General features: G+C 41.0%; 1 protein-coding gene across 2 annotated transcripts in view; it reads left to right on the forward strand.

Annotated features, from left to right (window-relative positions):
* LOC124595121 (sterol O-acyltransferase 2-like) overlaps nucleotides 1–12,948 on the forward strand; it is a 298,068-nt gene that overhangs the window by 51,375 nt on the left and 233,745 nt on the right. The gene's annotated exons all lie outside the window — the stretch shown is intronic.

Genomic DNA, 12,948 nt, shown 5'->3' on the forward strand with positions numbered 1-12,948 from the left:
TGTTGTTTATTTACAATGTTACATTTACACTTACACAATCGTAATTTCGACTTCAAAGTGCCATTATCAAGTGTTTTAAGTGTTAAAAATTGTTTGGGATGGCATACTGTCGTATTAAAATACGCTATTAGACACATTGTCTAAGAGTCGATATATCTGGCAGAGCTTTGCTTCATTACTGTGTACACCATCCCAAGCAGTTTATAACACTTAAAACGCTTGATAATGGCACTTTGAAGCTGAAATCATGATTGTGTAAGTGTAAATTTAATACTGTAAATAAACAACAGTCTAATGGCGGTACTGACTTTAGAGAAATGTATTATGACTGTGTCCCCGCATTATGAAAGAAAAGTTATTAAATATCCATAAAGATTCCGCTTTTCTTCACATCGTGGGTATTATTTTCTAACAGCTCACTGATTTCTCTCCAGGCGCCTAATGTTTTCAATTTGTTTTACAATCGCAGTTTGTATGGTTTCCTAAACATTCCCGTTCACGATAAAACTATCAGTCTGAACGGTGTCTCCGTATTCCAATCAGTAAATACATACCCTTTCAAACAGGTGTAGAAAATCGCTACTGCACCAATTATCATTCGACTCGCCGTCTCTACTGAGAGAGAGTTACCGCCAGCAGTCCGAATCGCAACCAAGGCCAACCGCTTCGTTAGCTCCGATTTTCCACCTGTACACAGCAGCTCACGGACAACGAAGCGGTTGCTCGTCGGTCGTTGACCTTCGTTGGTCTAGCGTGGATCCGCCTTAGGTAAAGGTGAATGTAAACCTAAGGCTACTTTGAACACTATAGTTTTCTACTAAGCACGTTCGTGTTGAAGGTGATACGCCATTGCCTCTGTTCGGCCTTCAAACTGACGTATCCAGCCTATTTTAAGGAGATATTGAGATCTGTATGGTTTTACTTTCTGTAACACAATTCGGGGCCCTGTCTGTAATTTCTCAAATCCATAGTGTCCATGAATCCATACGTCTCATACACTGAAGAGCCAAAGAAACTGGCACAACTCCCTTATATCGTGTAGGACCCCCGCGAGCACGCAGAAGTGCCGCAACACGACGTGGCATGCACTCAGACTAACGTCTGAAGTAGGAAGGAACTGACGCCACGAATCCTGCAGGGCTGTCCATAAATCCGTAAGAGTACGAATGGGTGGAGATCTTTTCTGAAGAGCACGTTGCAAGGTATCCCACATATGCTCATTAAAATTCATGTCCGGGGAGTTTGGTGGCAAACGGAAGTGTTTAAACTCAGAAGAGTTTTCCTGGAGCCACTCTGTAGCAGTTCTGGACGTGTGAGGTGTCGCATTGTGCCGGCCGAAGTGGCCGTGCGGTTCTAGGCGCTTCAGTCTCGAACCACGCGACCTCTACGGTCGCAGGTTCGAATCCTGCCTCGGGCATGGATGTGTGTGATGACCTTAGGTTAGTTAGGTTTAACTAGTTCTAAGTTCTAGGGGACTAATGACCTCAGAAGTTGAGTCCCATAATGCTCAGAGCCATTTGAACCATTGTCGCATTGTCTTGCTCGAATTGACCAAGTCTGTCGGAATGCACAATTGACATGAATGGATGCGGATGATCAGAAAGGATGCTTGCGTACGTGTCACCGGTCAGAGTCGTATCTAGACGTATCAGGGGTCCCATATCACTCCAACGCACGCGCCCCACATGATTACAGAGCCTCGACTGGCTTGAACAGTCCCCTACTGAAATGCAGGGTCCATTATTCATGAGATTGTCTCCGTACCTGTACACGTCCATCTGATCGATACAATTTGAAACGAGACTCGTCTAAACAGGCAACATGTTTACAGTCATCAACAGTCCAATGTCGGTGTTGACGGGCCCACGCGAGGTGTAAAACTTTGTGTCGTGCAGTCATCAAGGGTCCAAGAGTGGGCCTTCGGCTCCGAAAGGCCGTATAGATGATGTTTCGTTGAATGGTTCGCTCGCTGACACTTGTTGATGGCCATGCATTGAAATCTGCAGCAATTTGCTTAAGGGTTGCACTTACGTCACGTTGAATGATTCTCTACAGTCGTCGTTGGTCCCGTTCTTGCAGAATCTTTTTCCGGCTGTAGCGATGTCGGAGATTTCATGTTTTACCGGATTCCTGATATTCACGAAACACTCGTGAAATGGTCCTACGGGAAAACACCAACTGTGACACCACGTTCAGACTCACTTAAATCTTGATAACCTGCCATTGTAGCAGCAGTAACCGATCTAACGACTGCGGCAGACACTTTTCTTATATAGACGTTGCCGACCCTAGCGCCGTATTCTGACTGTTTACATATCTCTGTGTTTGAATACGCATGCCTAGACAAGTTTCTCTGGCGCTTGTGTGTGTGCGTGTGTGTGTGTGTGTGTGTGTATGTGTGTGTTTGTGTGTGTATGTGCGTATCACGTCTCCTAAACTACTGTACCAATTTGAACCAAACTTGGTACACAGCAGTCCCTTACTGTCGTCCAAAAAATGCTGTGAGGATAAGAACCACCCACCCGTAATAGCTCAAGAGATAGCACGTCATAAACGATGTTATACGTGAAGAAATTCCGAATATGCATGAAGTTTTAACACTTATTCTTTACTACTAAGAGACTCTTACAATCGAGGCAATTTCTTAGAAACCTCACACCTGACAACACTTTTGACAACTATAAACTACGAAGCGTAAATGGCTATAGGCGAAAACGATAGCTGTCTACACAGCTATGAAGGGGCGTTGCCATAAAGACGATTTTGTAAACGTTTAGAAAATCCCTTTGCAGATACGCAAAGGAGCTGCGCCCAGTTCTCTCGACATATAAATAGAGGTATAGGTGACAATAAAGTTCCAAGTTAAATAAACATTAAAGAGAATTTGTCTATTACATACTATCTTTCTTAATTTGGATACTGTACTTAATGATTTGAACATTATGGTATTTCTTTGTATGACTGTTTCATAATTGCAAAGGTCTTATCACGAATACACGTATATGAAATTTCTTCGATGTTACACTGCGAATACAATTCTTTTTGTTTTCGTTCCTAACAGAAAGTTGGCAAAATGAACACCCGAGCAATGCCGGGTTTGTCAGCTACTGTACTTACGTTATTGCCGTAACTTTGTCCAGTGCCTCAGATCCAGGGTCTCATGTGTTGTCTGAGACGACCACAATGGATTAAATAACAGAATGATAAAAAGCTGGGTTGCATGTACTATAAAGCAGACCCAGTTTCAGTAATTTGTTAGCATAAACATATTGATGGCGCCCCATTGCCCAGATGTTAGTCCTAGCTCTCTGTTTAGTACAAGAGTGCCGGTACCTGCCCAGGTGGCGTGGCGACGGAGGGGACGACGGCAGTGGTGTGCGTCCGCCTGTGAACGCCCACCGCAGGGCGCGGAAGGTGCAGTCTGACAGTTGCGGCCAGCGCACAAACGCTTATTTCACGTAACTTTTAACCAATAGTCCGGGAGTCTGTAAATGATCGTGTTAATAGATTATATCAGCAATTATTAGGCAAAAACAGACGTTCCAAGGTAACAATTACACATTGGAGTGCCGAAAAAGAAAGTAAAATGAACAGAGGATCAAGCAAACCGAAACAGTTCCAACAACGTACTGCCAGAAGAAATCCTCATGAAACAATACTGGTGTAAATAAATATAGCATAGTAGACAACGTTGCTTACTGATACTGAAAATGTAGGATAAAGAACACGTCACTTCAAAATAGTGCGACAATCCAGTGATAATCCATTCACCAACACACAATCTTTTTCTCCTTTCTTAAGGTATATGCTGAAGTAGTGAAGCTTTGAGAAACAGTTCTGTTTTTCCGTCCCCTGCTTCATTGTTATTACAGCACTGGAAAAACTAGCAGATCCTGCAATAGCTGCAAGCACACTTTGTAATGAGATTGTTCCTTCATTTTCATCATCCGACATGAATTTAATGATATTGCATATAAGCACCTATAGTGCGCTGAGACTGCAGTATAACACTTCCGAGTAGAGACAAGGAAATGCTTGCAAGTGAGGAGCTAGGAGTGGTAAGGTATCAGGGCACAAAAAAACGTAACATTTCATTCAGAAAAGATAAACTGATTTTATACAAGAAGTCCCGCACACTGTTATTATCTTTGTTTTTATACGTCGTATTTGACAACTGAGATGAATGTAGTCCAGGAAAATCAGCAATCAACATTTAGTGTTTCAGATTTGAGCAGTATTAGAGATTCGGAATTATGTCATTACATAGAGCTTGACCTCACTGTCTCAAAAGAAATTCAACAAAGTACAAAATGTATTCAGGTGCTACTAGAACAGACAGAAAAACGTTTCAGTTAACGAAAGTTCCACAATGATCAATCAATCATCAGCAAACATTTAGTTAACTCATCAGGTAATACCTACGCCAGATAACAGAATGAGCAACTATAAAAACAATGTGTCATATAACATTTACGTCCATCCGATGAACATTAATCTCTCATACACTGAAGCGCCAAAGAAACTGGTACAGGCATGCGTATTCAAATACAGAGATATGTTAACAGGCAGAATGCGTCGCTCGGTCGGCAACGCCTGTATAAGACAGTAAGTGTCTGGCGCAGTTGTTAGATCGGTTACTGCTGCTACAATGGCAGGTTATCAAGATTTAAGTGAATCTGAACGTGGTGTTATAGTCAGCACACGAGCGATGGACACAGTATCTCCGAGATACCGATGAAATGGGGATTTTTCCCGTACGGCCATCTCACGAGTGTACTATGAATATCAGGAATACGGTAAAACATCAAATCTCCGACATCGGTGTGGCCAGAAAAATATCCTGCCAGAGCTGGACCAACGACGACTGAAGAGAATCATTCAATGTGACAGAAGTGCAACCCTTCCGCAAATTACAATATTGGGTCATCGTCAAGTGTCGGCGTACGAACTATTCAGCGAAACATAATTGTAATGGGCTTTCGGTGTCGGAGGCCCACTCATGTATCCTTGATGACTGCACGACTCAAAGCTTTACACCTCTCCTGGGTCCGTCAACACCGACATTGAACTGTTGATGACTGGAAACATATTGCCTGGTCGGACGAGTCTCGTTTCAAAGCGGATGGACTAGCGAATGGACGTATGGGGTACGGAGACAACCTCATGAATCCATAAACCATGCAAGTCAGCAGGGTACTGTTGAAGCTGGTGGAGGCTCTGTAATGGTGTGGGGCGGGTGCAGTTGGAGTGATATGGGACCCCTGATACGTCTATCAGTACGTAAGCATCCTTTCTGATCACCTGCAGCCGTTCATGTCCATTGTGCATTCCGACAGACTTGGGACAATTCCAGCAGGACAGTGCGACACCCCACACGTTCAGAATTGCCACAGAGTGGTTCCAGGACGCCAACTCACATTCGTCGCAAATGACCCAATGTCCCACAAAAGTATTTAATATAAATTTAGGCGGGATATTCTGTGCAAAAATGACGTATGTACTTACGTATTTTCTAAATTTTCACACATTCGAGTTTATTTGCAACAAGAATATAAGAAAATCGAAAGTCACAGTTCACAACAAATTAATTTCATAGCTTGACCTAGTTTCTTAATATCTTGAAGGCGGTTGAATAAACCATGATTAATTGCGTGAATCATCTCTAGGAAACCATTTAAGTTCCATAATATCTCGAAGTCTAAAGTCCAATATGGTTACACACTGAATGCGTCTAAGTGCGGTTTTTGTCATACGCAACCCCTAAAAATAACAAGTCCATCAGACACCGAAAAATTTGTATGTCCGAAAGTGGGAACTCTGAATAACTTACACACGTGAACTAGCGGCTATTTCACCGTTCATCAGATAAAACTTTCTCGAAACTCAAACTAACACAGCCTGACCGCCTCCAACGGCCTCAGAACATAGACTTCCCTCCATATTGCCACGGTTCACCCAGGAAACCTCGGTCAAGCACCACTGAAATCAGTTAATCCACTGAACATGAAACCTGCTAAAATCTTAATTGGAACCTTTTACACACATATGATACATCCAATTACACGGAAATTTTCCAAGGAATATTACGCTGTTATAAGTTTTCATTATAGTTTATTTATAAACAATAATTTTTTATAGTTTTCCTCCATTTTCGGATTTATAAGTGTAAATATTTACAAACAGTTTATATCATACATTAAGTAATTTCCTATATATCTAAAGTTTACAGCACTGCCGCTACTTTTTTAAAGTTTCTCAATTTATTTCGTAAGAAAATCTGTTTTTAAATGGGCGAAATGCACTTTTCGGCCTGTCATTTAAATATGTGAATAATTTCAGTAAATCGACTCCCACAGTCTGATACAGCTCTACGAGTTTGTTGCAGTCGCTTTGTACGTTGCCGAGATATTCGCTTTTACAAAAAAAGTGGTTCAAATGGCTCTGAGCACTATGTGACTTAGCTTCTGAGGTCATCAGTCCCCTAGAACTTAGAACTACTTAAACCTAACTAACCTAAGGACATCACACACATCCATGCCCGAGGCAGGATTCGAACCTGCCACCGTAGCGGTCGCGCGGTTCCAGACTGAAGCGCCTAGAACCGCACGGCCACACCGGCCGGCTTCGCTTTTACAGTTCAGGAATTATTTATAACATTTAACTTACAATAACTTAAGAACTAATGCGGATATCGAAGGGGCGTCTTCATACTGGTCTTAGTCCATCTTTTCCGCTTCAAGTAACCCTACTGCCTCTTCAGTGACGATGTGGTTCAGTATTTATTAATTCTGGGGTAAGCTTTAATTTTGCACTGGCCACGAAAAGCGGCCAAGAGAAACGAGCAGCGTTTGTACTGCCCATGAATAAAATCACTTTCTGTTACAATAGTCTATCGCGATACCAAACACACACACACGCATTGTACTACAAACTTTAAAGTACCTTACGATACGGTGGATATCTCCAAATAATGTTCGTACAATCTACACACAAAACTGCTCCCCAAATAAGTCGAACAAGCGCCGATGACTACGGCTCACTTTGCCTGTGAATTCCACAGACGCAAATCGCACACAAAGTTCCAACGCTTTCTTCCACCAAATCTGACTGACATGCTTCTGAGGCATGTAAGTTGGTAGAACAGAGAACCACACATGATCAAAGTCAAATTCAACTTCAGCAAATGCTCTCAGCATCCTTGTGCCACTTCACTGACAGTACCTCTCCTTCGACAGCCGTTCAGCTGCTATCGGTGGGAACGATTGAAAGCGAGCTCATCAGGAATGCCGTTCAGTAAGTGTGTTGGACAGCGCGCGTGTCTCCTGGCAGTATTCGAAGGGGGTGACTGCAAAGGTTCACAGGCGAAGACACTGTCACACTTTCTAGTTCATATCGAAGCACTGCACACATCATTAAATACACTGACTAAAAGAATCATAACACCAAGGAATTGTGCGACAAAAAGAAAGTTGGTAGGTGTGCTTCTACATCTGGAAGCTATCTATTCAAATTTGGCGCCACGCGGATAAGAGTGGTGATAGTAGCGCAAATACGAGGAAGCAAATCAGGTTTGCTTTAACGGTAATGAGCGTTAGTTACCTTTGAGACTGGATGTGATGAGTTCATGTTCGTCAAGATCGCCTTTAAAACGACGAAGGAGACATTATCAACACTTCACTGAGTTTGAACGAGGTCCTGTAATAGGGCTACGAGAAGCTGGATGTCGCTTCAGCAATAAGCAGAAAATCTTGGTAGGAATGTAGCGTCTGTACATGATTGCTGGCAGTTGTGGTCGCGAGATTCTGCAGTCGCAAGAAAAGCGGTCTCTGGACGGTCATATGGCACTACCGAGAGGGAGGGCCATTGTGTTCAGCGTATCGCCCCGACCCATTGCACTGCTTCTGCAACAGCAATCCGAGCAGCAGTTGACATCACACTAAAACAAAGAACTCTTACAAATTGCTTCAAGGACAGCTCAGAGCCAGATGCCCTGTAGCGTGCATTCCACTGACCCCAAACCACCGCCATCTGCGACTTCATTTGTGTCAAACGAGAGCTCATTGGAGGGCAGGGCGTGTTTCCTGATGAAAGCTGATTCTGCCTCTGTGCCAGGGCTGGCCGTGTGTTAGTTAGGACGCCAGTTGAGGATCTGTATACAACCAGCTCGGCGCACTAGACATACATCTGGAGTTACGCTCTGGAGTGCGATTTCGTATAACAGGATGAGCAAACGCGTGGTTATCCCACGCACCCTGACTGCAAATTTGTATGTCAGCCTGATGATTCGACCTGTTATGCTGCCATACATCGACAGCATTTTGGGGTTGTTTTTCAGCAGGATAACGCTCGCCCACGTACTGCTATCGTAACACAGCATGCTCTAGAGTGTCGACTTGTTGCCTTGGTCTGCTCGATCACCACATTCGTCTCCAATCGAGCACTTATAGGACATTATCGAACGCAAACTCCAGTGTCATCCACAGCCAACATTAACAGTCCTTGTATTGAGCGTCCGAGTGCAGCAGGCATGGAACTCCATCCCACAAGTTCACATTCGGCACCTCTACAACACAATGCAAGCACTTTTGGATGCTTGCATTCAACATTCTGGCGGTTACACCGATTACTAATGTACCAGAATTTCACATTTGCAATGGCTCATCTCGCACTTACATTAAACTGTGATCTTGCAATGTTAATAATTTTAATATGTTACCTAGACCAATTGATTTCCAAAATTTCATTACTCTACAGTGACTTTTTTGTTTTGTTTTGAGATTTTTCTCATCAGTGTAAATATGGAGTAGCAGACAATGTAGCTTACTAAGAAAATATGGTTTCACTCCGTGCTGGGCACCTGGTATAGCAACCGGTTATGAATGTTTTGAAATGAAACAGTCTCGGTTGCAAAATCTTTTTTAGTTACAGGAAATGACACGTTTCGCCCTTTTGGGCGTCATCAGATTGACGTAAAAATTCATGTGGAAAACCAACATTTGCATTAATGGAAGAATGTTGGTTTTCCACATCAATTTTTACGTCAATCTGATGATGCCCCAAAAGGGCAAAACGCGACATTCCTCTAAATAAAAAATATTTTGCAACTAAGACTGTTTCATTTCAAGTAGCTTACTAAGGTACTGCCAAAGAAAAATAAAGGACGTGTGACGTGGAAATTGTCAGTCCACTAATAATCTGTTCATAAATATTACGCAGACATACGATTTTTTCTCCTTTTTCCGTATCTATGCAGAAGTAGTGAAGCTTTGAGAAGTAGTTGAAGCAATGCTTTTCTTTTCCTCCTTTATTCTATTTACTTAGTGACAGAAAAGTTAAGCACTTCCTGCATCCCATTTCGAGTACACTTTTAGGGAGATTCTTGCTTCATTTGTCTCTTCAGACATAAATTTAATCGCTCTGCGTATAGTCATACATGCCTGATTATGAAGAACTTTTGAAAGGTGGCTACGCTGAGTCACAGCGCCAGCGATTGCGCCAAAGAGTTTTATTCCGCCGCCTCCACTGGCAGTGCTTGTTCAGAAGTTGCTGTGGGAAGTCGTAGTTGAGAAGTTGCCGTGGGCAGTGCTTGCTGAGGGGATGTCGATAGCTGTACTAGTTGAGGCCATGTCGTGTGCAGTTGTTTTGATGGGCTAGACAGCAGATGTAGTTCGAATGGGGATGTTGTAATGATCAGAGTGTATTTTTCCTCAATATATATGAAGGTAAAAAAAATTTTTTTTTTACTTCAAATTCCTAACTAACAATGTCTCTTGGTCACAGGTTCAGTCAACAAAGCATCTGTCTTGTGTTCACGTATTGGAGTGTAATTCTGGTTTCTATGTGCAGTTATAGTATTTCTGTTTTTTTAAATTACTTCAGTGTAAATGGTATTTAAAATATCTTGTCACATTGAGAAAGAACCGTGCCAGATGTGTACGTTGAGTCACACTTCCACACACAGACCAGTTACACTTGTGCTTTGTTGTTTCGTAGCTTTTATAGTTGCTGGGGACTTAATTAATTAATTGTGTTAACAGATATTTCCTTTCATTCTTTGTTGTTATTCTATGCAGTCAGATTGCGTACTAATACTAGTCAGGGCAAACCGGTTACGAGACTGCGTAACCGGACAGACAGCGACTAAAATTAAAATTATTTGTATTATATTTAATTAAGCCCCCATGCACGATATGCCCCTCCTCCACGGGCTAGAATTTGATGGTATTTTTGCCAGCATTGGTGGCGAAAATTCCACCAAATTCGTCAAAAAAAAATACAGACAAAAATAAAAGATAATATTAAATACTTGCATACATGTGATTGTACATAATAGTTTACACAAGTATGTGGTTAAACAATTCATTCAATAGCGTCAGCAATGACGAATATGTGCAGGTAAGAGTCTCATAACATTTCGTAAACAGTAAATACACAAAAAATCTGTTTATACAAATATTCACATAATATCTTGTCAATAGTTCAATAAACAAGTAGCACTCCTCAGAGTAGTTGACAGTTCCAGCAGTAGCACCCAGCAATGGTCAACAGGTGCAAATAGCAGTCTCATAACATTTCATCAGCAGTATTTAAACAGCTCCAACAGTGGCACCCAGAAATGGCGAGCAGGCGCAGACACCAACAAGTGACATCATTTCAGTAGAAACAGTTCCATCAGTGGCATCCAGCAATGTTGAACAGGTGCAGACACCAACAAGTGACATTATGTCAGTAGAAGCAGTTCCATCAGTGGCACCCAGTAATGTTGACAGGTGCAGACAGCAACAAGTGACATTATTTCAGTAGAATCAGTTCCATTCGTGGCACCGAGCAATGTTGAACAGGTGCAGACAGCAACAGTCCATAATATTCACTATCACTAATCAGACAGTTCATCAGAGTTCATTAGCAGAAATTAAACATTTCTAAGTGGCACCCATCATGTTGAACAAGTGCAGGTAACAGTCTATAATATTAACTATCACTAATCAGACAGTTCATCAGCAGTAATTAAACATTTCCAAGTGGCACCCACCAATGTTAATACGTGTAAGCACGAACAACAGTTTGAACACACACACAATTGCTTTTACAAAATTATTATCAATGCTCTTACACTAAACATACAAATTGTAATACACACACAAATGATATCAGATAATTGTCATATTAACTATTACAGTACACAAATAACAGTAAACCTATAATATTTATGGGTGTCAGTGGAAGCCACAACAAACAAGTAAGATAATACTTAGGAGATAGGTCGGTACCAATTATTTGGGATTAGGAAAGGAAAACACACAAAACACACTCACTCATCTTTCATCCACATTAAGTACTACTGTGTAATTGAATAGTGTTAACTGTGTAAATGCAATTCTGTCAAAATTTGATGTTCAACATGTGTATCAAGTAGTAGTGGTAACAGTGTATAACAGTCAATAATAGTTAGTCAACGTCATAGTCATCATGTCAAGACCAATGTTTGCCAAGCCAAATCAAATGTAAGGTTGCTGAACAACTGTCAGTGTGCCAAGATATGCAAATACTTCCTCTCTCCAAAATTGATTTAAAAAAATTGTGTGTGTAGACAATCTTCCTTCCACTTGAGTGTTCTAGTCTGCCATCTTCATCCTCCTTGTTCCATATAAACCAACAAAAAAATATGCTCCTCACTTACTTTATCCACCAAAACTCCTATAATCATCATCAGCATCACAAAATCTTAATACTTAAATAATACCTCTTCCGTCGATACATATAAACCTTATCATCAATACCATTTACCTTACCTCTTGTCCACCAAAACTCCAATAATCATCAACTTCACACACTCTCAATACCTCAATAACACCTCTTGAATACGTCAATACATATAAACCTTATAACCAATATCATTTTACTTCTATAACAACTCTTTCCTCTAGTCAGTCTCCTCCAACAAGTACAGATAAAATTCTAGTGCAAACTTAAATTCATCATCCCATACAATCCGAAGACACAATGTCCAGACACAACCTCTGTGTAATCCATCTGACCCAAATCTTCTACTCATTATGAATTATAAAATACATTTTGGTTACCTTGTCCATCATTAAATAAAAGAAATGCATACATTACCTCTAACAGCCTTTAGTTTGAATAACTTTCAGTAAATAAGTACGAGTACGGAGTGTGAACGATCGTAATATTTCACAGTGTGTACACCACTTCAAGAATCATGGCAAAACAGAAGCAAACATGTGGAGTATTTCTTGTGTCAAGTGTCACTTGCTATTTCAATTGCTCACGAAGAATGCAGTGTAATAACTGTCAATGGTCTAAACCTAGTGTTGGTATGTCATGTCGTTAGCTTCCTTCCTATTAGCATAAATTTATACGGCCGCCATAAAACCTCCAGCTCATGTGACTTCAATGAAGTTTCTTGTACCAATGTCGTTCGTAGCATTATAGCAGTTCATTTTCTTATCTTAAAAATATAAGGCACTGAGCGTTAGCAAAACATGCAATAGCGAGTAAATATACCAGTAGAGAACAGAATGTCAACAAGTGGATGCAGCACAATCCCTACAACGAGGCTCTGCCAAGCAAAAAATCTATAATTAGTACCATGGTGTGACCCAAACTCCATGTTCGTACACCGTATATCAGAATTTCTATATACCAAATTAAAGAGTAGTTATGACAACAAAACAGAAATGTGTATCTTACATAATAAACAGGTCATTAGCATCATATCAGCATAAGCAAATAAATGTTCATATGTAATCTTAATAAGTAAACATGAAGGCGCAAGCAGATACATCACAAAGTATAACCTACATACATAACCATATCAGCACAACTAATCAGGTTACAATTATAATTTAAATAAATAAGCACAGCAGGCACATAATAAAAAAATATGACATCAGTGAAAAAGCATAGCAGCCGAGCGATGCATAAAAT

Source organism: Schistocerca americana, chromosome 2, assembly GCF_021461395.2.
Source record: "Schistocerca americana isolate TAMUIC-IGC-003095 chromosome 2, iqSchAmer2.1, whole genome shotgun sequence".
In the NCBI taxonomy this organism is placed as follows: domain Eukaryota; kingdom Metazoa; phylum Arthropoda; class Insecta; order Orthoptera; family Acrididae; genus Schistocerca; species Schistocerca americana.